We start from the raw sequence: 27500 nt of genomic DNA on the forward strand, positions 1-27500 counted from the left end.
CTACAATGTCTTTAATCGAAGAAAGTTTGCATTCTTGGCTGAGTCAATGCAGCCCGCTCGAAAATTACTTCCCTTGGACGCGTGACGTCAGCCGAGGAATCGGCCGGGTTGAACGGCGCTCTCTTTATGCCGTGTAGTGAGCGCAATCGGGTTGTCTAGTCAAGCCCTCAAGCATACTTCACGGGTAGGTGAAGAGAAACTTAGGATGGGGTGTCTTCTCCCAGGCCAAAATTTCGCAGTGAAAAACGGAGTTTATAAAGTGTCTACCGTCCCCCTCCTGCTTTTGTTCAGGTGTTCCCACTTGAACCCTGTTTTTGTTGAACTTATTGGCATATAATGTCACGCGTCGAGGGACACAAACACACACAGACACACACATGCACACACAAACACACACACACCCACCACACACACACCCACACCCACACACACACACGTGTAATCACACACATACGCAAACACACACACACACACACACATACACACATACGTGTTATCTCACACACACACACACATACGTGACTGTTATCACACGCACACACACACATATGTGTTATCACACACACACACACACACATACACACACACACACACACACACACACACACACACACAAACACACACACACAAAATAACTGTGGTGTTGTTGTTCTGTTGTTCTGGTGGTTGTTTGTGGGTGAACGCTTCTCAGTCAAACGCAATAAAAGTGAGTCGAGCAAGCGAAGTCATTTCTTGTTCTTTACTTCGCAAAGGTTCCCGCTCGACTGCTGAGCTCTTTCTCGAGTCTCGCGGTCTCACGTGATCATACATTGCCACGCGTCTTATTAGTGCAAAAGCCCCAAACAACCCAACAGGCGCGCAACATCAACAATGCAATAGACAGTCATCGTCTCACATACACCCCCCGGGACATGCAACGGCGTCCCGCCGTTGACCAAGTGTCATCAACGACCAAATATTATAAGTCAATTTGCACAAACAATTCTTAAAGACAAAACGTAAGGCAAAACCACACAGACAAATCGTAAGGTGCCCAGCAAACACACAACGTGAATACGACGTTGCGAAAAAGTGAATTTTTCGTGTCATTAGCAACGTTGCGAACTTTACGTGAAATTTACGTTGAGCCAACCAAAAAACGCAACGTAAAACCAACGTTGTGTCATTGTGAGATTTTGGTGTTCTTTCGACGTTGTAATACAACGTAAATTTTACGTGAATTTCACGTTGCATTTTGGTGTCTTACAAATGTTGCGAAGATTACGTGAAATTTACGTGGATCCAACCAAAAAACACAACGTGAAAGCAACGTTGCGTTACAGTTGTGTTTTTTTGTTTTTTACACGTTGGTACATAACGTAAATTTCACGTGGATTCCACCTTAAAAAGCAACGTAAAATCGACGTTGTATTATTGTGATTTTCTGGTGTTCGAACAACGTTGGTATACTCACGTGATTTTCACGTGAAATTCACGTGATTTAAAAACAAAAGTTAGTTTGATACAACAAACGTTCCTACAACGTAGTTTCAACGTAAACACACAACGTTGGGGTTTGATTGATCGCCAACGTGCCCTCAACGTGAAATCCACAACGTAAATCCTACGTCAGTCATTACCAAATTTTCACCTGCACGGTTTCGTATCGTTTATCAAAGAAATGTATATACATATAAAGCCTTTGAAAATTACGTAAGGTGAACAGATTTTCAAATACAGGAGATAGATATGTGCGAAACTATCACCGAATAACAAATGACTCAGTCAGACGTTATGAAATTAAGCGCCGATGTACCGCGCAATGTATTTGATTGCTTAATTTGGCGTTCCAAATGCGTCCGGTTACATTTTCTGGCATCATTAATGCATCAACGAGAATTGAAAAGTAATGCTAAAAATATAATTGTGTACGTTTAAAGTTGATCTACTGTGCTCATCAAACCTCTTGTTGTATTTTGTAAATTGGCGAGAGGGGGGCAGAATACATGAACCTAATCTCTGTGATTGTCTATACGTGCGCGCGTGTGTGTGTGTGTGTGTGTGTGCGTGTGTGTGTGTGTGTGTGTGTGTGTGTGTGTGTGTGTGTGTGTGTGTGTGTGATTACACGTACGTGTTAGTGTGTGTGTGTGTGCGTGTGTGTGTACACGTGTTAGTGTGTGTGTGTGTGTGTGTGTGTGTGTGTGTGTGTGTGTGTGTGTGTGTGACATCAGTTTGTGTATGTGTGTGTGTGTGTGACATCAGTTTGTGTATGTGTGTTTGTGGGTGGCTGTGTGTGTATGTGTGTGTGTGTGTGTGTGTGTGTGTGTGCGTGCGTGCGTGTGTGTGTGTGTGAGTGTGTTTGTGTCCTTCGGCGCGTGACAATATATCTGCCAATAAGTTGAACTAAAACAGGGTTCAAGTGGGAATTACACCTGAAAAAGCAGGAAGGGAGCAGAATACATGTTATGAACTCCGTTATTTATTGTTTGAAATGTTATAACCTGGGAGAAGTCACCCTCGCACCCCGTCCTTAGTTTCTCTTGACCTACCTTTGAAGTATTCTTGAGGACATGACTAGACTACCCGATTGCGCCCATTGCACGGCATAAGAGAGCGCCGTTCCACCCGGCCGATTCCGCTATAGACGTCACGCGTCCAAGGGAGGTAATTTTCGAGCCAGCAGCATTGACTCAGCCAAGAACGCAAACTTTCTTCGATTAAAGGCATCTTTTGTAGCATGTCTAAAATCATGGGACTTGTGTTATCAAGCTTTTAAAATCACCAAGTAACTTTTAAGAATAGTTTCAGTTACATGCGAACTCATTCTGCTGAACGGATTTTGAGAGCCAGTGCCCATGCAACAGCCTTTAAATGCACCTCTTTCCTTTTTTCATGTTCTTTTATGGTTTGCCGATTTTGTTAACATTTTTGCATTCATGATGAAGATTTTATGGTGACTGTACAGAAATGTACGTCCTCTAGTTTCTAACCTTCCAAAAATTGGGGCTGGGGGTCGGGGGAGAGAGAGAGAGAGAGAGAGAGAGAGAGAGAGAGAGAAAGAGAGAGAGAGAGACAGACAGAGACAGACAGACAGACAGACAGACAGACAGACAGACAGACAGACAGAGACAGAGAGAGAGAGAGATAGAGAGAGCCAGAGAGGGAGACAGAGGGGAGAGAGGGAGACAGAGAGAGTCAGAGAGAGACAGAGAGAGACAACGTCGAAACTTTGTCAATCATTTCGGTTTTTTCACCTGCATTTTTAGTTTCGTAATATTCTATTCAATTAATGTTCGGTCAAACATAGAGGTTCACTAATTGTGTAAGACGAAAAGAGTATAACATAAATGCATATTGTTTCAAGGAATTTGCTGAGTTAAATGGATTTGCGAGTGCGAAACTTTCCCTCCCCAAAAAAGACGCGTTTCTAACCGACAGTGTTTTCCGGTGATGGCCACGGTCGACTTTGTGTATCCCAAATTTGGTTTTCAACTTTGATGAACACTTTCAGGACTAAAATATTCATCGTAATCAACTCGAAGGTAAGTTGTTTTCAGTTGTTCCACATGAGACGTTATCACTTATTGTACTCCATGTACACATGCACAGATTACTTGATTGTCGAGACCATGATTGGAATGGAAACGGACCGGCCAAAGATGGCGGGTCTTTCCAATAGTCACAATGTCAGCCCTAACTCAGTTCAAGGGATACACATTCTTTTAGACTCAACGTTTGAGTCAGTATAGCGAAACAATGGGTCACAAGCAGTGGAACACAAAGGAAAAACACGTTTCACATAGACGGACGCAACCTTTAGAAAGCTGTTTAATCAGACTAGCTCAGTGCATGAGACTGAAAGCGGGGGCGGCCATTGTTATCTCAAGTACTTAATTGGGCATTTTACGATCTTGAGGGAGGACGATGTATCCAGACAAGCTGCTTCAAGTTCAAGTGAATCTGCCCAGCGGACAGTGGTATGAGAAGAATTCAGAACTTGACACATTGGCTCATTACATACTTGACTATCTTTTGTCGGCCTGTTCTGTTACTCACTCAAGTAGGCAGCCGAGATACCCTGCCGGTGTCACGATTTCATCTTTCGTCTGTGTACATATTTCCCCCTCGACATATACTCAAGACTGAAATGTTGTTTCCTGGTAAAATTAAGAAGTGAAATTATTTCAGGACGAAAAGCATGTCAGTTTCTTGCATGTGAAGAAAATTGGTGGTAAAATTTAATAGATTTCAACCCCAAAATCGAATTCTTCGAAAACGTGTACTGAGTGGTTAATTACGTCCCTTGAGTAAGAAGGAAACATTTTAGGATGAATCAAATTTCTAAGTTAATTAAAACAAATTGGTTGGACAAATTTGGCCCCATGAATGTAAGGTACACAAGGTCGCTCATCAGTACTATCGAAGGGTGTTTTTTTGTTCAGTGTAGAGTTTATACTAGATCAACGAGGCCGAGAAGCGAAATATCAACACGGCGAAAGATGAAAACGTCACACCGGGGGAGAGAGCGAGACAAAGAGGAGCTATCGGGTGGAGAATGGGGAGGTGATTCGGGGAGGGGGGTGGATTAAAGATGAACGTATCACTGAAATTGTTATTTGTAAGGAGGAGAGAGTGAGACAAAGAGGAGCTATCGGGTGGAGAATGGGAGAGGGGATTCGGGAGGGGGGATTATAATGTGTGTGTGTGTGTGTGTGTGTGTTTGTGTGTGTGTGTGTGGGCGGCAGGTTGGGACGGCATTTTATCAACGAACGTACGAAATAACAAAACAAAATAAAGAAAGAACAAACAAACAAAAATTAAAACCTGACACATGCAGGTTTGTGTAGTCATTCGTTAGACTGATTTTAACCTGTCTTAGACGACTACCCATAGTCTTTTCACATTCACTGATTCAATCAATCAATCAATATGAGGCTTATATCGCGCGTATTCCGTGGGTACAGTTCTAAGCGCAGGGATTTATTTATTTATTTTTGTATTTTTACTTTGTGCAATTTATATCGCGCACATATTCAAGGCGCAGGGATTTTTATCTATGCTGTGTGAGATGGAATTTGTTTACAAAATACATCACGCATTCACATCGGCCAGCAGATCGCAGCCATTTCGGCGCATATCCTACTTTTCACGGCCTATTATTCCAAGTCACACGGGTATTTTGGTGGACATTTTTATCTATGGCAATACAATTTTGCCAGGAAAGACCCTTTTGTCAATCGTGGGATCTTTAACGTGCACACCCCATTCAAGTAATGACACACTCGGACTGTGTGTGTGTGTGTGTGTGTGTGTGTGTGTGTGTGTGTGTGTGTGTGTGTGTGTGTGTGTTTGTGTGTGTGTGTGTGTGTGTGTGTGTGCTACCTGACGGATTTTGATGAACATTGGTTTACATATTCTTGAGAGCATTCGCTTGTGTGGCTGTTCTCCGATATTTGATAGCGTTATTTGATGTCATATTGTCCCGTTTGTAAACGCTGAGCCCGCACTGTCAGAGGAGAAGAACACATGAATATAATATGTAGAAATCGCAAACCCGGCCAGAAGGCAGACACGGACAAAATGTAGGATGCTGATACATGTAAAATATGTGTCTGATGCGAGTATAGGCTTACTATGTTTACAAAAATTGTGAATAATATCTAGCCGAGATGAATTGCAACCTTTGTACCTCTCCCTTTATTTAAGATGTTTTCCCATTCTTCTTCGTGTTAGTTGGACGGTATTCTTTCTTTTTCTTTTTTCTTCCAGCCACAACACAGATAGCGTAATAGCGGCTGTTTTATTCATTCTTCTGTCTCGTTCCCTCATATTCGCATGTGATATAATGCCACTCCTTATGAGATTACACCCCCCAAACTTTGTTGCTAGACCTTTGTTGAGGAGAGAAGAGGCGAGGAAAACTGGTATGAAGTACAAGTCAAAAATCGCACCTTGATCTTACCTGACTCATTTACAGCACTTGGCAGTCTTTTGTCGATCGCTTGTCCACTTGGATAATAAAATTACGGACATGCTCCCCCCTCCCCCCCCCCCCCTCCTCTAAACTTTGCCAAAATGGGTCCTCTTGAGACATCTCGCGTATGAGAACAAAAGAAAACCGAACGGGCAAATCATATGGACAACACATGTTGGATTTCTTCTTAGGGTACGCTCACCAGTAAAAAAAAAAATGCAGCCAATGTTTTCTCAAAAAGTTGTGTTTGTGTGTGTGTGCGCGTGCACAGGTTTTTAATGTACTGTTTCGTTGAGAGGATCGTGGGTAGTGTTTTTCCTCTTTATTTTAAAATGTTCATTACAGACATATAAGACAAAATAAAGAAAAAGAAAAAAATACAGCAAAAAACAAGTCGCGTAAGGCGAAAATACAACATTTAGTCAAGCTGTCGAACTCACAGAATGTCCATAGAGGGGGAATCGAGACGAGGGTCGTGGTGTATGTGTGTGTGTGTGTGTGTGTGGTGTGTGTGTGTATGTGTGTGTGGTGTGTGTGTGTGTGTGTGTGTGTGTGTGCGTGTGTCTGTGTGTGTATGTGTGTGTCTGTGCGTGTGTGTGTGTAGAGCGATTCAGACTAAACTACTGGACCGATCTTTATGAAATTTTACATGAGAGTTCCTGGGAATGATATCCCCGGACATATTTTTCATTTTTTCGATTAATACCTTTGATGACGTTATATCCGGCTTTTTGTACAAGTTGAGGCGGCACTGTCACACCCTCATTTTTCAATCAAATTGATTGAAATTTTGGCCACGCAATCTTCGACAAAGGCCGGACTTCGGTATTGCATTACAGCTCGGTGTCAAAACTAATGAGTGAGTTTGGTCGTTAAAAATCAGAAACTTGTAATTGACATTATTTTTTTTATCAAACGTTCCAAAAACAATTCCATCTTATTCTGCGTCATTATCTGATTCAAAAAACATATAAATATGTTATATTTGGATTAAAAACAAGCTCTGAAAATTAAAAATATAAAAATTATTATCAAAATCAAATTTCCGAAATCGATTTAAAAACAATTTCGTCTTATTCCTTGTCGGTTCCTGATTCAAAAAACATATAGATATGATATGTTTGGATTAAAAACACGCTCACAAAGTTAAAACGAAAAATATAATATATGTATTCTTAAACGGATTTTTGTTTTGATGTACATTTTTCATTCAATTTTCTTTTCATGTTTGCTTGCTCTTCATTTAAACTGTACAATAGCCGCCATTTATATGTATTTTTCTAGAAAACTGTAAACACCACTATAAGCATTATGCTTGTTGTTGTTTACTCTATATGCGTTTTTTATTTGTAAATAATGCACAAACGTTGAATGCAACAGTTTAAACCAAACGAAGAGAGGTACAGAAAAGCGTGCTATGCAGCACAGCGAAACCACTATGTACAGCGCTGAACAGGCTCGTCAGTTTCACTCCGTTTTGCACAAGCGGCAGACTACGGTCTTTGTGAAAAAATGCAGTGCGTTCAGTTTCATTCTGTGAGTTCGACTGAGCTTGACTAAATGTTGTATTTTCGCCTTACGCGACTTGTTGTTGTCCTCAGTTGCATGCAGGCTGCTGAGTTGTTTTGCCTTTTTACATTTAGTCAAGTTTTGATTAAATGTTTTAACATAGAGGGGGAATCGAGACGAGGGTCGTGGTGTGTGTGTGTGTGTGTGTGTGTGTGTGTGTGTGAGAGTGAGTGTGTGTGTGTGTGTCTGTGCGTGTGTGTGTGTAGAGCGATTCAGACTAAACTACTGGACTCCGATCTTTATGAAATTTTACATGAGAGTTCCTGGGAATGATATCCTCGGAAGTTTTTTTTCATTTTTTCAATAAATACCTTTGATGACGTCATATCCGGCTTTTTGTAAAAGTTGAGGCGGCACTGTCACACCCTCATTTTTCAATCAAATTGATTGAAATTTTGGCAAAGCAATCTTCGACAAAGGCCGGACTTTGGTATTGCATTTCAGCTTGATGGCTTAACAACTAATTAATGACTTTGGTCATTAAAAATCGGAAACTTGTAATTAAAATTATTTTTTTATCAAACGATCCAAAAACAATTTCATCTTATTTTTCGTCATTTTCTGATTCCAAAAACGTATACATATGTTATATTTGGATTACAAACAAGCTCTAAACATTAAAAATATAAAAATTATAATTAAAATTAATTTTCCGAAATCGATCTAAAAACAATTTCATCTTATTCCCTGTCGATTCCTGATTCCAAAAACATATACATGTAGATATGATATGTTTGGATTAAAAATACGCTCAGAAAGTTAAAACGAAGAGAGGTACAGAAAAGCGTGCGTTCAGTTTCATTTTGTGAGTTCCACAGCTTGACTAAATGTAGTAATTTCGCCTTACGCGACTTGATCTTTTTCCCACACACTTTGAACACGTGCGAGTACCAGCAATAGAAAATTAACAAAACACCTTCCTCCCCCTCTTAGGTGAAATGAAAGCGGACGTTTTCAGCGTGCATTCCCTTGAATTGACTGAATGGTTAATCATGCTTCTGTGATCTTGGGAGTTGTGGTTTTTTTCTGTGACATTCACAAACATACAAATGACAGAGTCCGACTAAAGGCTTACTGGAATTTACTGTTGAGTAATAAGTGTGTCATCTTAGGACCATGCCAGTGCATGGGGGATATCTTGGATACAGGGCGGACAGGCTTGCAAGCAATATATAACTCTGACTGTTGACCGTCGTTGTAATTTCCCACTTTGTAGTTGTCAAGGTATTTTAACATGTGGGCTTTATATTTTATAAGCGTGTACAAGAGCATTGTTAGTAATAACGCGCGCTATTTTTAGTTAAAAAAGGGATCAACTTGGAATGTGCACCCGACATTTCAATTTGTTTTCCCCTTTCTAATAATGGGTGAATTTGTTTTATTATAACTGAATTGCTTACAACCGAAATACCTACATGCCGAAATAACTGAAATAAAAAAAATAAACAAATAGACGAATAGGGAAATGATACATCTTTCTTTCTTTATTTGGTGTTTAACGTCGTTTTCAATCATTCAAGGTTATATCGCGACGGGAAATGATACATAAATAAGTTCATAAATGAATGAGTTAATAAATGCGTTATGGCGAAATTTAGATAACAAATTAGGAACTTTAACATTAATTTCAAATTAACTAACCAAATAACAAGATCAATAGGTAAAGTGTTTTGTATGGGGGATGTAACAAAATGAGGAACTTGAAAACCACCATGTAGGTGTCCGACATTTGCTGGTGTCTTGTTTGCAATGATTTCAATTTGGTTCCAACATTTTGTTGTCGTCGTCGTCGCTCTTGCTGTCTTTGTTGTAGTTGTTGTTATTTGGGGGTTAAACGGGAAAAGGGGCAGAAATATGTTGGACTATTGAACGATCGTTTTCACACTAGGTGTCGGACTTCAAGTACAACGCGGGGTAAAAGTACTTAATGGAAATCCATGAGCTATGAGTTTAATAGATAATCGTTATTTCGAGCAATTTCCATGTCTGAACATCCCACGGATATCCGCGTGCCACCCATCATTTCCTTTTACACGACAAAGTCGTGTCGTAACAATTCACTTCCACCCTCCCCCTACCCCTCCCTATACACTTGATAGTCCTCAACTTCGACCTACGGCGATAGGGGGATAATTGAGACAGCACTCTAAGTAGCTTTCCAGGTTACTGAATGACTTTGATTTTGATCACAAGTTTTGGAAACTGTGAGCCCTTTCATCCTCAGGGAGACAGACGGACACCGCTCCTGTGTACAACGTGGGATTTAGAGCGGGTCAAAGTTGAATCAAACTTGCCACATTCATTTCTTGCCTCATGATTAGCATGCATCGTTCACTGCTTATTGTTGTTGTTGTTTAGAAATCAGTGCGCGCGCGCGCAAGTTTGTATGAATGTGTTCGTGCGTGAGTGTGTGAGTGTGAGTGTGTCAGTGTGTGTGTGTGTGTGTGTGTGGTGTCGGTGTGTGTGTGTGTGTGTGGTGTCAGTGTGTGTGTGTGTGGTGTGCCAGTGTGTTTGTTTGAGTTCGTGCCTGTGTGTGTGTTTGTGTGTGTGTGTGTGTGTGTGTGTGTGTGTGTGTGTGTGTGTGTGTGTCATAGTGTCAGTTATTCTTTCTTTTGTCCCAAATCCTTGCTTTCCAGAAACCTGTGATGTCATTCTTCCTTGAAAATTTCTTCCAAAACTTGGTTGTCCAACTTTTGTCCGAGAGATGAGGTCGGAACGGTGGTATGAGAAGAATTCAGAACTTTACACCTTGATGTCATCTGACTGATTGGCTAATTACACACTTGACGGTCTTTTGTCGACCTGGATCATAAAATTGCCGACCATGTTGATTTACCCACCCCCTTATGAACGTGAGTCTACTTGAGACATCAGCGTAGCCAACACACACCAAACCCAAAGTCGGACCATAACAAGTTTTCATTATTTTATGCCTGTCACCCCACCCTTTTACCCCCCCCCCCCCTCCGCCCCCACCGCTTACCCCTTCTCAGTTCACAGTTAATTGTCTGCAGCCTCAACCCCCCGTGGGTAATAAATCACTCGACTATCGTCGCCTGCTTCTGATGACCGCTCTAAATAATTTGTCAGATAGCAGTGTGCAAAAGACACCGTTGAGTGTACATGTATTACCTTTCCTATATGCTTAGGACACGTGCCTTTTCAAGTCATTGTCAATTACAAAATGTAGGTCTTACAACACAGCCACTGATTTTCAGGTGACGGTATCAATGCCGGGTCCCTGCTCTGCGAAAAAAAAAGTGTTTGCATTAATCGGAAGAAACATACTGCATAAGCGTAATTTATGCAGAGGTATGATGTTCTTAAGTTGTGAGATTTTTTAATGATCAGTGCTTACTAAATTCATTGATTAGATTGGTTTTATATAATGAAGTTAGAATTCTGCTGCTCTGATTAGTGAAATATTCAAAAATGCTATCATGCTATTTTGGCACCGTCATGGCTTTGTAGACTAATAATATATCTGCGTAATTGATTTCAACTCTTAGAAATCAAAAGTATAAAAAATTGTATTGTGTCTCTTCTTGTCGTTAAATAATAACAACTGTAAAACAAATTTGCTTTGATAAAGCTCCCGTTTTTCTCTCAGAATTTTGCTCATTTTTGTTTTGTTTACATGCCCCAGACACAAAAACTACAAAACGATTCATAAAAGTTCCGTTCCATGCATTCCGTCTCCTCTCAATCTAAAATCCCCCTCCCCCCCCCTCCCCCATAGACCCTCCCCCCAAAGTTTTCCGCTAGCCTCTTCGACTTTTCCCAACGAAGCGTACAGGAGCGGGGCAATCAGGAGCCTTTGCAATTTTATGACCCGTCTGAAAGAAGTGATTGACTGGACACTGTCAAGTGCTCTTAAAGAAGCGATCAGATACGTGAGAATCACAGTGTGACATTTGACAAGAGGTTGACGGAAGTCTGGCAACCAGATGTTAGAGGGAAAAAATAACTCACTGAAAAAGTGAGATCGCACGTGTCGGACAGATGAAGGTTAGAAAACAAGTCGCGTAAGGCGAAAATACAACATTTAGTCAAGCTCAGTCGAACTCACAGAATGAAACTGAACGCAATGCATTTTTTCACAATTGACCACAGTCCGCCGCTTGTGCAAAACGGAGTGAAATTGACGAGCCTGTTCAGCGCTGTAGTGGTTTCGCTGTGTTGCATAGCACGCTTTTCTGTACCTCTCTTCGTTTTAACTTTCTGAGCGTGTTTTTAATCTAAACATATCATATCTATATGTTTTTGGAATCAGGAAACAAAGTTTGATTGTAATGATTGCTTCCATTTTCTGTGCACCTTCCACCTCTACAACATGCATACACTTGATAGTCTTCAACTTCGACCTACGGCGATCGGTGGATATTTGAGACAGTACTAGCTCCGAGGAGCTTTCCAGGTTACCGAAAGACTTTGATTTTGATAACAATGTTGAAAAGGCTGTGAGCCCTTTTATCCTCAATCCCGCAGTGGGGCACTGCGGTTATGAATTAAAGGCCCCTCCTGTTTTTGGAACCGCAGGAGCTTTCTAGTTTGCTGTTAGGTAGATTTTTGGTTCCTCTTTCCTGTCATGCTCTCTTTTTCTTCATGAATTCTTTTCTTTTTTTCTGCCTTCTTGCTCATTCACCTGTATTTTTTCCAAAAATCTCTTCTCTTGCCGCTTGTCTCGCGATTCATGTATAGTTTAATCTGGTTTTTTTTTGTTGTTTTTTTTTGCGTTCGTGGGCTGAAACTCCCACGTACACTCGTGTTTTTTGCACGAGTGGAATTTTACGTGTATGACCGTTTTTTACCCCGCTATTTAGGCAGCCATACGCCGTTTTCGGAGGAAGCATGCTGGGTATTTTCGTGTTTCTATAACCCACCGAACTCTGACATGGATTACAGGATCTTTTTCGTGCGCACTTGGTCTTGTGCTTGCGTGTACACACGGGGGTGTTCGGACACCGAGGAGAGTCTGCACACAAAGTTGACTCTGAGAAATAAATCTCTCGCCGAACGTGGGGACGAACTCACGCTGACAGCGGCCAACTGGATACAAATCCAGCGCGCTACCGACTGAGCTACATCCCCGCCCCGTTTAATCTGTTAGTGTTCTGATGTAAGTCCAGCAGTAGATAGGTTAAGCCTATTTTAACATACTGGAAACTGGTAATCTTCCAGTAGGTATTAATTTAGTTTTACTAAAGCCTGCTGGGACACAAGTAATGGGTTAGTGCATTTGTAAACAGGAATCGCTTGACAAGTGGCCCCCTTCATCCCCCCCTTCCTCGTCCTGATATGGCTCAGCGTAGTCGGCTGGACGTTAAGCAACAAATAAACAAACAAATTTTATCCTCAAGGAGAGAGACGGACACCGCGGCCCCTATAATGGGCTTTAATTGGAGCGTGTCAAAGTTCATTGCATCCTGATCAGCATATGAAACGTTTATCGCTTATTGTAGTTGTGTATAACTCATAGTAGTGGGAATAAGGTGACGCGCTAGTGTGAGTTTGTGTGTGAGTGTGTGTGATTCGTATATATATATATGTATATATATAACAGTAACGGATGTTATTTGTGTTTGGACAATTACAAACATTTAATTCTTGTACACAGATTAAAGACAGTTTCCCTTCCAGGTCAAATGTCTTAATGATGCAAATACAAATAAAATACCCCCAAACTGTTCTGAAACGATCAATTTTCGTTTGAAATACTTCATTTCTTATGGAAGGAATACACACCGGCACACAGTCTTTTGTTGTCTTGGCTTGCGGCCTAAATCTGACACAAGGCTCGAAGAAGGGACATAATGCTTCATTTCATATATTAAAAAGAAATACATGTATAGTGTCAACACTCAGTTGGCAGTAGGCCAGAGACAGTAGTAGGCAGTGGAAAGTTACTAAAAAGTGACCTAAGTTGAAAAGATGTGTGTCATGAATTATTATTATGAGGCGCGAACCTGTCAAGAATAGAATAGGCAACCGAGACTACTCGCGCATTACGCGACGTAGCCAAGTGACGTATTCATGTGACGTATCCAAGTGTACTGACGTAAACTAAAATCGTTTCACGAGAGGGTCGTTTTCCGCAAGCCCACGGAGCGAAGAACGCTTGGAGGAAAAGCCGTTCCCCTGTCTTTGTAGGTAAGAGACTGTGATTATTACATCGACAATCGTTCCACGGGATCTGGGCGGAGATGAGTGTATCGTGTCAGTCAGAAACAGAATTGACGAAAAAAAAGAAGAAGCAGAAGAACACATCGCCGTAGTCATCGAGGAAGATGATACGATGAACGATGATATCTTCCGAATAGACACTCAGAAGATGATTCCTCTGCTGGAAACTACTAGTACAGAAGATGTCACAAGCGTGAACTTCTGTAAAGAATTGAGTAGAGAAAGAACAAAAGAGGCGAAAGCGATCTGTAGTGCATTCTCCAAGAATCTGACTGATGTACCGATTACTACCAACTTGGAGAAGTGCAGAATCGAACTTACAGAGAAGAAACCTGTGTTTGTTCGACCGAGACTCGTACCTCATGCGATGGTGAAAACGGTCGAAGACGAGATCGACGAGATGTTGAAGCTCGGGGTCATTGAACCGGCAAACTCACCGTACAATGCTCCAATCGTTTTTGTGAAGAAGAAAGGAGGTAAGAAATACCGGGTTGTGACAACCATGGAGCAGATTATTTAAGTCGCGCTTCATATAGTGACTAAATTTGGGAAATTCATTCTCAAGAAAGGGGCTGTCATGAATTATTATTATGAGGCGCGAACCTGTCAAGAATAGAATAGGCAACCGAGACTACTCGCGCATTACACGACGTAGCCAAGTGACGTATTCATGTGACGTATCCAAGTGTACTGACGTAAACTAAAATCGTTTCACGAGAGGGTCGTTTTCCGCAAGCCCACGGAGCGAAGAACGCTTGGAGGAAAAGCCGTTCCCCTGTCTTTGTAGGTAAGTGACTGTGATTATTACATCGACAATCGTTCCACGGGATCTGGGCGGAGATGAGTGTATCGTGTCAGTCATTTACATTGTGTTGTTGTCAAGTTGTGTACGTTTTGAATGTGCGCTGTTGCCAAATCCCCATTTTTCGAAACACAGTAATAGAATGAGAACGATAATAAAATATGAACAAACCAAGTCTTTTAGACAGGCTGTGTAGGTAACACATATGGCCCTTTGATCTGTTTCAGGAACCCACGGTCCAATTGATTCATTCATCTTCCTCTTCCTCATGTTGCCGTAATTGTGGAGAGAGATGTAACCAGACTACTACTGCTATTAACTTGATGATGGTGTCTTGAGAAGAAGAGTGACGAACAAAACCAGGAGCGCGGTCTTCTAGACCAGTCAAGTGCTACAAGTCATCTCGAGTACCTTTTCAATGACATCGAGCTAAGTCAAAACTTCATAAACATTATGTGTATTCCTTTTGTTTTGATGTCCTCCAAGGGAAAATTATGAAGAACGTTTGCAGCAGCGGAGTCACGTTAGATTACCGTGACAGAATTGAAATCCAGCAGCAATAGACATGTGATCAGAGTGTGCTGAGATGCAAGTAACATGACCTAGCTTGAACAGTGTGTGATACATTTAGTACGATACTGATATTTAGCAAAAATATAGACTAACCTGATTAATGTGTGCTGCATTGCAAGAATTTTATTAACACTATCCATGCATTAAATTGTATAAACCTGTGTTGACCTTTCTCCGCTACTTCGAGAGCATGGGAAAGAGTGAAGGAAAGTAAAGTCCAGGCAGTACCTGTTTCTTTAGCTAATACGAAAAGGCGGCGTGTTTTCCTTCCATAAACTTCCTTTGGAAGGCGCACGCAGAAAGAAACAGGCTGACGAAAACTGACCTGTGACATATGGGGGCTCGTCCGGGATATTATAACTCGTAATTTCAATTTGGCTTCCCCAAACAAATTTTCTTCAACAAATTCCCTATTCGTTTTTCGTTTGTGTGTTCGTCCGTTCATGTTCATCATCGTATAAATCAACTTTTGTGTTTATTCATGTTTATAGTTAGTTCATCATTGAACGATAACAGAGTCTGACGTGTGTGCTTCAGCACACGGGAATAATCCAAATGAAGAGTGACGCAAGGCTTTGACGTCACTATAATAATTTACGTAAAGCACTAATGTTATAGTAGTTTAGTTCCCCCTATTTGGCTGTGCTAAACAAAAAGCTATAACAGAAGACAGTGGACTAACACCCTGTCAGGCCATCCTGTGTCCCTTAGTCGACAAAATTATAATATTGTTGGTCGCCGTGGGAGGTTGGTGGGCGAATTGGGTTATATACGAGGGATAGCACTCATCTTCGTCCAGAAGGACCGTGGAAGTGAAGTTGATTCTGCAGACAGTCACACTTCACAACGCCAAGAGTAAGGGTTAGGAAATTTAGATTATTGTCTATACAGCAGTAGATAATTGAAGAATCTTATTTCGACTTACTGTGCGATAGAATCGAGTTGATATTAATATAGGCGAAAGGTCCACGTTGATGGAGCGCCGATGAGATATTAAAATGAAGTTCACTCGATAGAACGGTATATTGTTTGACATATACCAGAAGAACCATAAATTCTAGTGTTAGGTATCCGTGGTTGTAAAAGGATATTAGAATGGTTCAGAGAAATCGTGTCATTGGGACACGTAACGTTTACTGAGGTAACGTTGAACGTTCATGAATTCAAGTAGCAAAGTGAGCTTCACTAAAGTAACACTTCATTCTATAGTGGGGGAGTTTTCTCTCTCTAGTAAATAGTGTGTGAAAAGCAGTTTAGTCAAATCGGTTTTTCAACCGAGCATCACGTATTTGCAGTTTGATTCAGTGAATATCTGTGTGTGAGTTAACGTAAAGGATATGCAAACATCCAAACACCCGAGTACTAGGGCGCATATAGCAAGAATGAACGCTGACCCGCAGAACCAGAATACGGCCGAGGCCGTAGTTTCAGATGTTGAAGGGGGTGACACATATGTCAACACCCAAGGAGAATCGAGCGATAATGATTCTCAGACGTTAGGCGCGCGTGTAACGACTTATGTATCCGCTGCGAGTAATGAACGTGCAGGTCCGATCCACCCTGTAAAATCCGGATTAGAGTGGACTCGCGAACTTTTGGCGATAGGACGAGAGTTAGGACTCGAAGGCAAAGACTTGCGTGAGTTTGTAGCTGAAGAACGCGCACGAGAGGAACGAGAAGCTCACGAACGCGAACGTGAACGTGAAGAACGCGCACGAGAGGAACGTGAACGTGAAGCCGATCGCGCGTTTCAGCTAGAACAGTTGAGGATACAAACGGAAGCACGCCGAGACAACGCCAACAATAACGCGTCGAGGCGTCGTGGGGATGACGACTTTATCCCAAAAATCCCTTTTCTTGATGACAAAGACGACATCGAGAGTTGGTTTGCACAATTTGAACATTATGCAACCGACTGTCATCTCGACGACGAACGCAAAGCTACGAGAATGGTGTATTTCCTGAAAGGAAAGGCAAGAACCATTTATGCAAAACTCAGTTTCGAAGACGCGCGCAACTACAACACTTTGAAGAATGCGTTGTATGATGGATTTCAACTGACAGCAGATCAATATCGGAAGAAATTCCGTCAGCTGAAGCGAAACCCATCTGACACGTACAAAGAACATGTCACCAAACTTGAGCGCATCCTCGATAAATGGATCGAGTTAGCCAAGTGCGATGAACATGTGGCAGATCTGAAGGATCTAGTTCTCAGAGAACAATTAGAGAACACCTTCCCTGCCGAAGTGATGTTGCACGTACTTGATCGGAAACCGAAGTCTGCGAAAGAAATGGGCGAAATTGCCACGGAGTACGAACAATCACGTTCGAACATCAGGCCACGGCAATCTCACCAAAACCATTCTAGCGGCAGCGCGTTTTCGAACACGAAAGGTTCGAACGTCGTCGAAAGTGACGCGAAAGAGAAATCGTCACAGAAAGAACATAAATACGTGAGCGATGATGAAAAACAAAGACTGAAAGCCACAGGCTGTTGTTTTTTTTGCAGAGGCAAAGGACACACGTCACGATTTTGTCCCAATAAGGGAGAAAGCGTTCACGCAGTTCATGTTCGAAATGAATTTGATGAACAAGAAATCCCCGTACATCTTGACAAGCTGTGCAAGTCGTGCGAAAAGAAGGATTTCAAAGAGGAAGTGTTCATCAAGTTAGACGGCCGAATCGTAAAAGCATTACGCGATTCCGGGTGCTCAGGTATTATGGTCAGGGCCGACCTTATACCTGAAGAAAGGTACTTGGCAAAGAAAAAAGAAACTACGCTCGCAGAGAAGAAAACACGGAAATTGTGTCCCACGGCTGTGGCCCACATTGACTGTCCGTATTTTGATGCCAAAACCGAAGTGGTCATACTCGATGATCCCATTTATCCTGTCCTCATAGGTAAATGGTATGGTGTAGGCCAGAACAAGAGGAAGACCCCTTTGTTTCCAGTACGTGACCCGAGTTGGTATCAAGGTGAGACCAACGCGGCGGTCAGTACACGGAAGCAAGAGAAGAGAAAAAAAAAACGGAATGAGAAACCTGTGCCGGGAACTAGTCATGATGACAGAAATACACACAAGATGTATTCCCCGCAAGATCTCAAGAAGGCTCAGAATGATGATGAAACACTGGCAAAAGTACGCCAAATGGCTGTTTCAGGAGAATCATTCCACGGTGTGAAATATGTATACAAGAAAGAAATCTTGTACAGGACAACCCTCGACAAAACCGGGAGTGAATCTAGTAAAGTCGTTGTTCCCAAAGAAATGAGAAGCAAAGTGCTTTCTTTTGGGCACGACCACCCGATGACAGGTCATCTCGGGCAGAAGAAAACCACTGATAGAATCAGGTGTGAGTTCTGGTGGCCAGGTTTGGTCGGAGACATAAAACGTTACTGTCTCTCGTGTGACACATGCCAAAGAACAGCGCCAAAAGGCAGAACCAAGAAAGCACCTCAAGACAGTCTGGGGTTCTCACCCTTTGAAATGCGGTATGGCAAGACCATCAGAGGTCCCATGCAGGTTCTGCGTCGTGCATGGACTGATGAATCGGTCGAAGGTGAACAGAAGACGTCAGCAGAATACGTTGTCGACCTCAGAAACAGAATTGACGAAAAAAAAGAAGAAGCAGAAGAACACATCGCCGTAGTCATCGAGGAAGATGATACGATGAACGATGATATCTTCCGAATAGACACTCAGAAGATGATTCCTCTGCTGGAAACTACTAGTACAGAAGATGTCACAAGCGTGAACTTCTGTAAAGAATTGAGTAGAGAAAGAACAAAAGAGGCGAAAGCGATCTGTAGTGCATTCTCCAAGAATCTGACTGATGTACCGATTACTACCAACTTGGAGAAGTGCAGAATCGAACTTACAGAGAAGAAACCTGTGTTTGTTCGACCGAGACTCGTACCTCATGCGATGGTGAAAACGGTCGAAGACGAGATCGACGAGATGTTGAAGCTCGGGGTCATTGAACCGGCAAACTCACCGTACAATGCTCCAATCGTTTTTGTGAAGAAGAAAGGAGGTAAGAAATACCGGGTTGTGACAACCATGGAGCCGATTATTTAAGTCGCGCTTCATATAGTGACTAAATTTGGGAAATTCATTCTCAAGAAAGGGGCTGTCATGAATTATTATTATGAGGCGCGAACCTGTCAAGAATAGAATAGGCAACCGAGACTACTCGCGCATTACGCGACGTAGCCAAGTGACGTATTCATGTGACGTATCCAAGTGTACTGACGTAAACTAAAATCGTTTCACGAGAGGGTCGTTTTCCGCAAGCCCACGGAGCGAAGAACGCTTGGAGGAAAAGCCGTTCCCCTGTCTTTGTAGGTAAGAGACTGTGATTATTACATCGACAATCGTTCCACGGGATCTGGGCGGAGATGAGTGTATCGTGTCAGTCATTTACATTGTGTTGTTGTCAAGTTGTGTACGTTTTGAATGTGCGCTGTTGCCAAATCCCCATTTTCCGAAACACAGTAATAGAATGAGAACGATAATAAAACATGAACAAACCAAGTCTTTTAGACAGGCTGTGTAGGTAACACATATGGCCCTTTGATCTGTTTCAGGAACCCACGGTCCAAATGATTCATTCATCTTCCTCTTCCTCATGTTGCCGTAATTGTGGAGAGAGATGTAACCAGACTACTTCTGCTATTAACTTGATGATGGTGTCTTGAGAAGAAGAGTGACGAACCAAACCAGGAGCGCGGTCTTCTAGACCAGTCAAGTGCTACAAGTCATCTCGAGTACCTTTTCAATGACATCGAGCTAAGTCAAAACTTCATAAACATTATGTGTATTCCTTTTGTTTTGATGTCCTCCGAGGGAAAATTATGAAGAACGTTTGCAGCAGCGGAGTCACGTTAGATTACCGTGACAGAATTGAAATCCAGCAGCAATAGACATGTGATCAGAGTGTGCTGAGATGCAAGTAACATGACCTAGCTTGAACAGTGTGTGATACATTTAGTACGATACTGATATTTAGCAAAAATATAGACTAACCTGATTAATGTGTGCTGCATTGCAAGAATTTTATTAACACTATCCATGCATTAAATTGTATAAACCTGTGTTGACCTTTCTCCGCTACTTCGAGAGCATGGGAAAGAGTGAAGGAAAGTAAAGTCCAGGCAGTACCTGTTTCTTTAGCTAATACGAAAAGGCGGCGTGTTTTCCTTCCATAAACTTCCTTTGGAAGGCGCACGCAGAAAGAAACAGGCTGACGAAAACTGACCTGTGACAATGTGTATTTCTACTCCAGACATTATGGAGGCTCTGGTGTCACTAATATCAATGTGCTGTCTTTGCTTTGTTTAGCGACCAGCATCAAAGAGGCGCATAGAGGACTGCCTGGGAGAAGAGGACCACCAGGACAAAGAATGAAATCGATTGAATATGCTGTGCTGTAGCCCTGCAAAGCTGCTGCATTTTTAGTTTCTCCGCAACATAATATGCATGTTTTTGTTATGAAATAAAATTGTTGATCGTATCTTGAGTTTATGGTGTTACATGTAATAGTCCTTATGATCTGTGACTGAGTGTGAAAGTTGGTGTGTGTGCGTGTATACATTTACCAAAACCTACATTCACTCTCAACGTTGCATTCACGTCGAAATCAAACCAAACCACAACCACAACCAAAATTTCACGTTGTGTCGACGTGTAATTCACGTCAATTTTATCAGGAAAATGCACCAAAACACAACTTTTACGTTGTGTCAACGTAGAATTCACGTAATTTTTTATCTAAATTTTGACCTAAAATTTACGTTCCATTCACGTGGACATTACGTAAAAATGCAACGCAATTTCAACCAAACCACAACCACAACCAAAAATTCACGTTGTGACAACGTAAAATTCACGTAATGTTTTTACGAACAATCCACTTCCACCAATAATTCACGTTGCATTCACGTTGGTGTCACGTAAAATGCAACGTTGTTTTCCAACGTTATTCCCACGTGATTTCGTCCATACAAATCTACGTAAAAAAACGTTGAAACGCAACGTAAACCCAACGTAACCCAACGTGAATATAACGTGAATACAACGTAAAATTGTTTGCTGGGGTGCATCAATGGGAAGCCATACTATATCCAAAAATATAAACTGTGCACAACACTCGCCAAAACATAGGGTGCCAAATGACAACATATCTACACACTGAAAACCATCACACTGAAACCCAAGTTGCGAAAAAGATCCCCAGTCAATTTCATTTAAGCCTTTCGTTTAGGCTAAAAAGTTACTCTCTAAAATGTCCGTCGTGGCCAAATACATTCACCCTTTTCGTTACAACCACCCAAAAACAACGAACATACACCACAACAAAAAAAATATAATAAAAAAAATTTCAGGAAATAATGTACATGTCCGAAATTTGTCCTATGGCAGCAACTTTTTCTTTATCTTTTCCCTGCATACAAAAACACCCAAGCACACCTAAGAGTGTCTTGAACATACCATCAAAATTAAACTGCAATCACAAAACAATGTAGCCTTGACTACGCACTGATTTCATTGCAGCATCAAATCTTGGAAAAAACAAACAAAAACAAAAACATCTCATCAAAACTAAACTGCAATCACAAAACAATGTAGCCTTGACTACGCATTGATTTCATTGCAGCAGCAAATCTTGAAAAAACACAAAAACATACCATCAAAATTAAACTACAATTAAACAATGTAGCCTTGACTACGCATTGATTTCATTGCAGCAGCAAATCTTGAAACAAACACAAATACATACCATCAAAATTAAACTACAATTAAACAATGTAGCCTTGACTACGCATTGACTTAATTGTAGCAGCAAATCTTGAAAATAACACAAAACAAAAACTGACACAAGTTCAGCCCAAAACAACACAATGCACAACAAAACACTAACAGGTTATCTCTACCATGCTGCTTCACCATTGACAAATCAGACAAGCACAACCAATCTCCAGAAAGAAAAAACAAAACAAAGAATCCGGTATAAAATTGATCTTAAAAATTGTATCCATTATTCCTTTGTCCTAAAGGACCAAATAATCTCTACAACTATTTACCATAAAAATTTTGAACAAACACAGTGTTTTCATTAGTCATGTTCTTTTCTTCCTCTCAAATGTCTTCCTTTCATCATTATACAAGTACCCAAAAAAAGTTACTTCCCTTTCATCATATGAAAACACCACACACAAATAAAAACGTTTCTCTCAGACGCAAACTCACCAACAACTAACATTTGCAATTTTTCAGTCTCTCAGCGTACACCAAACATTACTATTCACACATTTACATGCTATATCCAAACTTTTCTTTTCTCTTGAGATGCAAAGCAGAAAAACAGCAATTCAATCAACATGGCAAGTATGCAATTTCCAATAAAGCAGAATTGACTACACATCTTGGATTGCACCATCTTTCTACATTCATAACAGCTAGAATTCCAAATTCCCAACCTGAATGCAGAAACGCTGACACTCTTTCCCCCACGGCACAATGAACTTCCATTTGCAATATCCACCATAGTAGCGAAAGCTATCCATTAATGGTTACAAATTTATCCCATTTATCAAAAAGAACGCATTCTTTTCTAAGGATTAACCCTTCATCTGTACCAAAACAAAAACAATGCCACCGTGCCATACTGATGAAAAACCATCCTCCCATCTTCTCTCAAATTCTCTCATTTTGCACATGACCTCACATAGCACAAATTTCATACCAAAACACCAATAACACACCGTGACAGCCGTTTACTGTCACCTTTGCAAAAACAACACAATATATGGAGCACCATTTTCACCAAAACTAAGTATGTCCTCCATACATCACTTTTTATTCACCACACACACTCTACATTCCTGGTGGACGGAGTCCGGTGCCTGCCCTGCGTCAACACTAAATGCCTCTACTGGGGTTGGGGAGGGGGGTACATCCATGCTCCACTGTAAGGCGATTTGCCTCGCATCAACGAAAGTCATGCCCTTCTTTTCTTGTACGATTTTCTTTAACTCTCTCCTCAGGATCGTATCTCGGACTCCAGCTATAAACTGATCTCTAATAGCCTCATCCGGGTTGGGGAAAACTGATGTCTTAAGTGCAAGCACTTTCTCTTGTAAATCTCTAAGTCCGAACGAAAACTCACGGACATCTTCATCTGCGCGTTGCCGTCTACCATAGAACTGACCCAGAATTTCGTGAGAGGACCCCACCCCCGAAAAATGTTCCCTCAATACGTGGAAAATCTTGTCCACCCCCTCTGCTTTACCCACACTTAACTTGACTTCTTTGGCGGCCACACCACTCAGGTGTTCCAACACAAAACCTTTCACGTCTTTCACAGCATTTTGTTCTAAGACTCTTTTGCAGTCTTCTATCCACTGTACCACATTCTCGTCCCCTTTGCCTGTGAATTTATACAATGTTTTTTCTTTTCTCATGTACACAACATTTTTTCCTAACATTTGTAACTGCAATTTTGCCAATTCCTCTTTTAAAGACTCTACAGTGTTTGGTTCTTGCCCAGCAGACTCCATAACTACAACTATTTAGCAAAAATCCACAAAAAAATAAATACCAAACTATCACCCAAACAACTTTCTGCAAAAATTTTCAAGTACCAAAATAACATCAAAAAGTAACGCCAAAATAACACAATATAATCAGTCAAGTCAAGTCTGACTGGTCAAAATCAAAATTTCATACTCAATCAACCCAAAATGTCATGGCACAAAATTTTTTGTCCACTCAGGCATCACCCTACCATCAATCATTCCACCTAACCTGCACTCCTTTCATTTTAAAATGTCTTAAAAAACAATTCCTAATTATATCAGCAGTCCAAATATGTGCCAAGTGTACTCTGGTAACTACCTTTCTTGGGGGGAAAAATATCATGTAAACGGCGAGAGCCTGTAGCTTACATTGACGGTGTAAACTGCCAACACCTGACAAAGACCCTTCACAATTGCAATACTTATTCAATGCACCGCAATGCAAACCACAACATGATATAATTATATCCAACAACAATTTCTAATTACACCCCTTTTATCCAGCACATTCCAACATTCTTCCAGCTGTAGTGCAAGTCCTGGCCTCTTTTCTTCAACCCTCTCATTTACTGCCACTACACGCAATAAATATCATTTACCAACGAATGTATCTACTATTTCTTGGTCATCACAGTATCTTCACTTTCTTAACTGCATTCTCTGCGTCATACTAATAAATCAAATATAGTGGGGTTTTTTCTTTCTATACTGCACCCATAGTTTATTTTCTAATCACCTGCATCATACTGTTGCTTTCGTTGGCCATGCCGGTCTCTGAACCTCACGTTCACACTGTCTTCACCGCTGTCCGCTGTCGACGACGCCATTTGTGGTGTTGTTCCTGGCTTCACCGCTGTCCGCTGTCGGCGACGCCATTTGTGGTGTTGTTGTTCTGTTGTTCTGGTGGTTGTTTGTGGGTGAACGCTTCTCAGTCAAACGCAATAAAAGTGAGTCGAGCAAGCGAAGTCATTTCTTGTTCTTTACTTCGCAAAGGTTCCCGCTCGACTGCTGAGCTCTTTCTCGAGTCTCGCGGTCTCACGTGATCATACATTGCCACGCGTCTTATTAGTGCAAAAGCCCCAAACAACCCAACAGGCGCGCAACATCAACAATGCAATAGACAATCATCGTCTCACATAACCATCACAATCACAGTTTGGCAAATTCATCTTTGATTTTATTGCGGCCGAACCCCCCTCCCCCATTTTCCACACTAGATCCACTGTTTCATCTTTGTCTTCGTCTCTCTTCCCTTTATCTTATCTCGTCTACCTACTTGAGTGAGTAACTGAAGGGGTATTGTAATCATCTCTTTCCTAGATTTTCCCACCGACAGAGTTGGTTTTTGTCTTGAATTCAGTACCTCACACGTACACGGTAATTGGCGTGACACCTCAAGCGGACCTTCTTCAGTGTAAAGTGTCTGCTGACCAGGGACACGAGGGTCTGTGGTTGAGCAACTTTATGGTTTAACCGGGTGGACTGGGGGAGTAGCAACAGCATGTGAACCACTTTAGAAATAACTTGTGAAGGTTGCAGTTGGTCAGATCAAAGAAGAGAAGATGGGAACGTGGGTCCTGAGAAGAAACCACCACCCTAATACTTTACTTTGTGCAAGAATCAATCACGCGTACAGCATTACAGATGCCCAGCTGTACTCTGCATTGTACTGTAAACTTCGCAGCGGCCTTATCGGGTTCCTCGGATGACGTCACTGCCAGGCTAACGCTGCGGCGTCTCTTCTTGTGCTGACAGAGTTGTCGGTCGCGGATTTTGAGTCGTTTCGGCCTGCCAACTGCTTCGTTTTCTTGCGGATTGTGAGAACTAGCAGAAAGTTTCACTCATTATCATGGTTTCAAACTAATGATACAAGTATCTTCTTCTGGACCAAATCAACAGTCTTTAGTTGAATCAACTCGGAAAACTCTTAAACGCGTGTTTGCACGCTACTCCGCGCATTTTTGAGGCCAGGCAACCCGACAGCTGCCCTTTAACCTATATAATCTCAAACAGATAGTAGACACCCCTACAAGAGTCACAGCATCTACAAGTACTTTGATAGATCATATTCATGTCACTGATCAACGTAACATTGTTGAATGTTGTGTTCCCGCCAGTGGTTGCAGCGATTTTCCCTATCTGTCTGACGTGGTCGAGAAAGGGTGTACAAATTCCAAAAGCCGGTCACAAGACAATAAAATACAGATCCTTTTTTTAAATTCAACGAAGACACATTTCTTCACGACCTCTGTAACTCCTCCCTCTCTGATGTTTATAATGAGCGGTTTTGCTGCTAGCATTGGTCACCTCCCTTGGCCCAAGGGAGAGAAGCGTCTTACCTCCCTGGCGCGAGCGCTAGAGGACACGGGTGAAAAATCGCTTCTTTGCGATGTGTAAATCGGTACTTTTCTATTTAATCTCTGCAGCTTAGGTAACTGCGCCATGTGTAAAAGATGGGTAGCATATGATTCGGACATACCTCGACACCACACATTTATAAAAAACCAATGAAGACTATGCGCAGTTACCTAAGCTGCAGAATAAAATAGAAAAGTACCGATTTACACATTGCAAAGAAGCGATTTTTCACCCGTGTCCTCTAGCGCCAGGGGAGGTAAGCAGGGCTAGCAGCAAAAGCGCTCATTGTACGAATCCTGATGCTGCATTAACACCCTGGCTCAATGCCTTCACTGACATATATGATAAACATGCTCCATGGAGAACTAAAAGAGTCAGACACATAGTGAAACCGAAATGGTTTGATGATGAATTACAAGATGCCATAGATAATCGCGACTTCTTAAAGTCAATCGTCAAGGAAGAGGAGTATAGAGAACAGAGAAATAAAATAAATTCAATAAAACGATTAAAAAAGAGAAAATATTTTCAAGACCTTGCTTCTTCAAAACAAAATCCAAAGAACATTTGGAAAGCGATAAATGAACTCACAAATAAAACTTCTGCATCTAAATCAAGTTGCGTTAGAGACATAGTCTAACACCTGATGATCTAAATACACATTTTTCCAAAATAGCTGAAAAAGTTATTTTAAATGATACAACTAACCTCAATAATTTGGAAGTTTTAGAAGACTTCTGTAAGTCAAAAGAAATTTCATCTCAATTAAATATTCCTTCGCTTACAGTGCCTGAAGTCTTTCAAGCACTCACACATTTAAAGCAAACAGGTACCCGGGGGGTAGACGGATTAGATGGAAGAATTCTTAAGTTATCAGCCCCGGTAATTTCCGAAACTCTCACTTACATTTATAATCTCTGTTTAGACAAACAATATTTTCCAATAGCGCTCAAACAGGCACAAATTATTCCTTTGTTTAAATCTGGTGAGAAGAAAGACCCCTCAAACTATAGACCAATTTCTATATTGTCTGTATTATAAAAGCCACTTGAAAAACATATAAACAAACACCTATTAGCGCACTTTGATCACAATCAATTATTTCACCCGAACCAGTCTGGCTTTAGGGCTAATCACCCGTATCACACTGCCTTAATCTCTCTTGTTGATCATTGGTTGGACAAGATAAACGATAATGAATTTTGTGGTGCTGTTTTTGTAGACTTTGCTAAAGCTTTTGATGTAATTGATCACAAGTTGTTACTCAGAAAACTCAAATTATATGGCCTCGGGACTGACTCAGTTAACCTTATTTGTTCTTTTCTCAGTGACAGGCAACAAAGTGTGCATGCGAACGCCTCGGCATCAAGTATGCAGGCTGTACGGTATGGCGTACCACAAGGGTCAGTTTTAGGCCCTCTACTTTTCTCCATATACATAAATGACCTGCCCCTTCATATTAAAAACTTGTGTGAACTTTT

The 27500-nt window shown here is 41.4% G+C and overlaps 1 protein-coding gene and 2 long non-coding RNA genes across 4 annotated transcripts in view; all 3 read left to right on the forward strand.

Annotated features, from left to right (window-relative positions):
• LOC138973754 (uncharacterized) overlaps positions 1–27500 on the forward strand; it is a 279057-nt gene that overhangs the window by 238031 nt on the left and 13526 nt on the right. The window lies entirely within an intron of this gene.
• On the forward strand, positions 13753–15241 carry LOC138973743 (uncharacterized). Its single transcript, XR_011458137.1, has 2 exons — positions 13753–14492; positions 14735–15241. It is a non-coding gene; the product is annotated as an uncharacterized lncRNA (long non-coding RNA).
• LOC138973742 (uncharacterized) lies at positions 19154–20178 on the forward strand. The gene is made up of 2 exons (XR_011458136.1): positions 19154–19429; positions 19672–20178. It is a non-coding gene; the product is annotated as an uncharacterized lncRNA (long non-coding RNA).

Source organism: Littorina saxatilis, linkage group LG8 (assembly GCF_037325665.1).
Source record: "Littorina saxatilis isolate snail1 linkage group LG8, US_GU_Lsax_2.0, whole genome shotgun sequence".
In the NCBI taxonomy this organism is placed as follows: Eukaryota; Metazoa; Mollusca; class Gastropoda; order Littorinimorpha; family Littorinidae; genus Littorina; species Littorina saxatilis.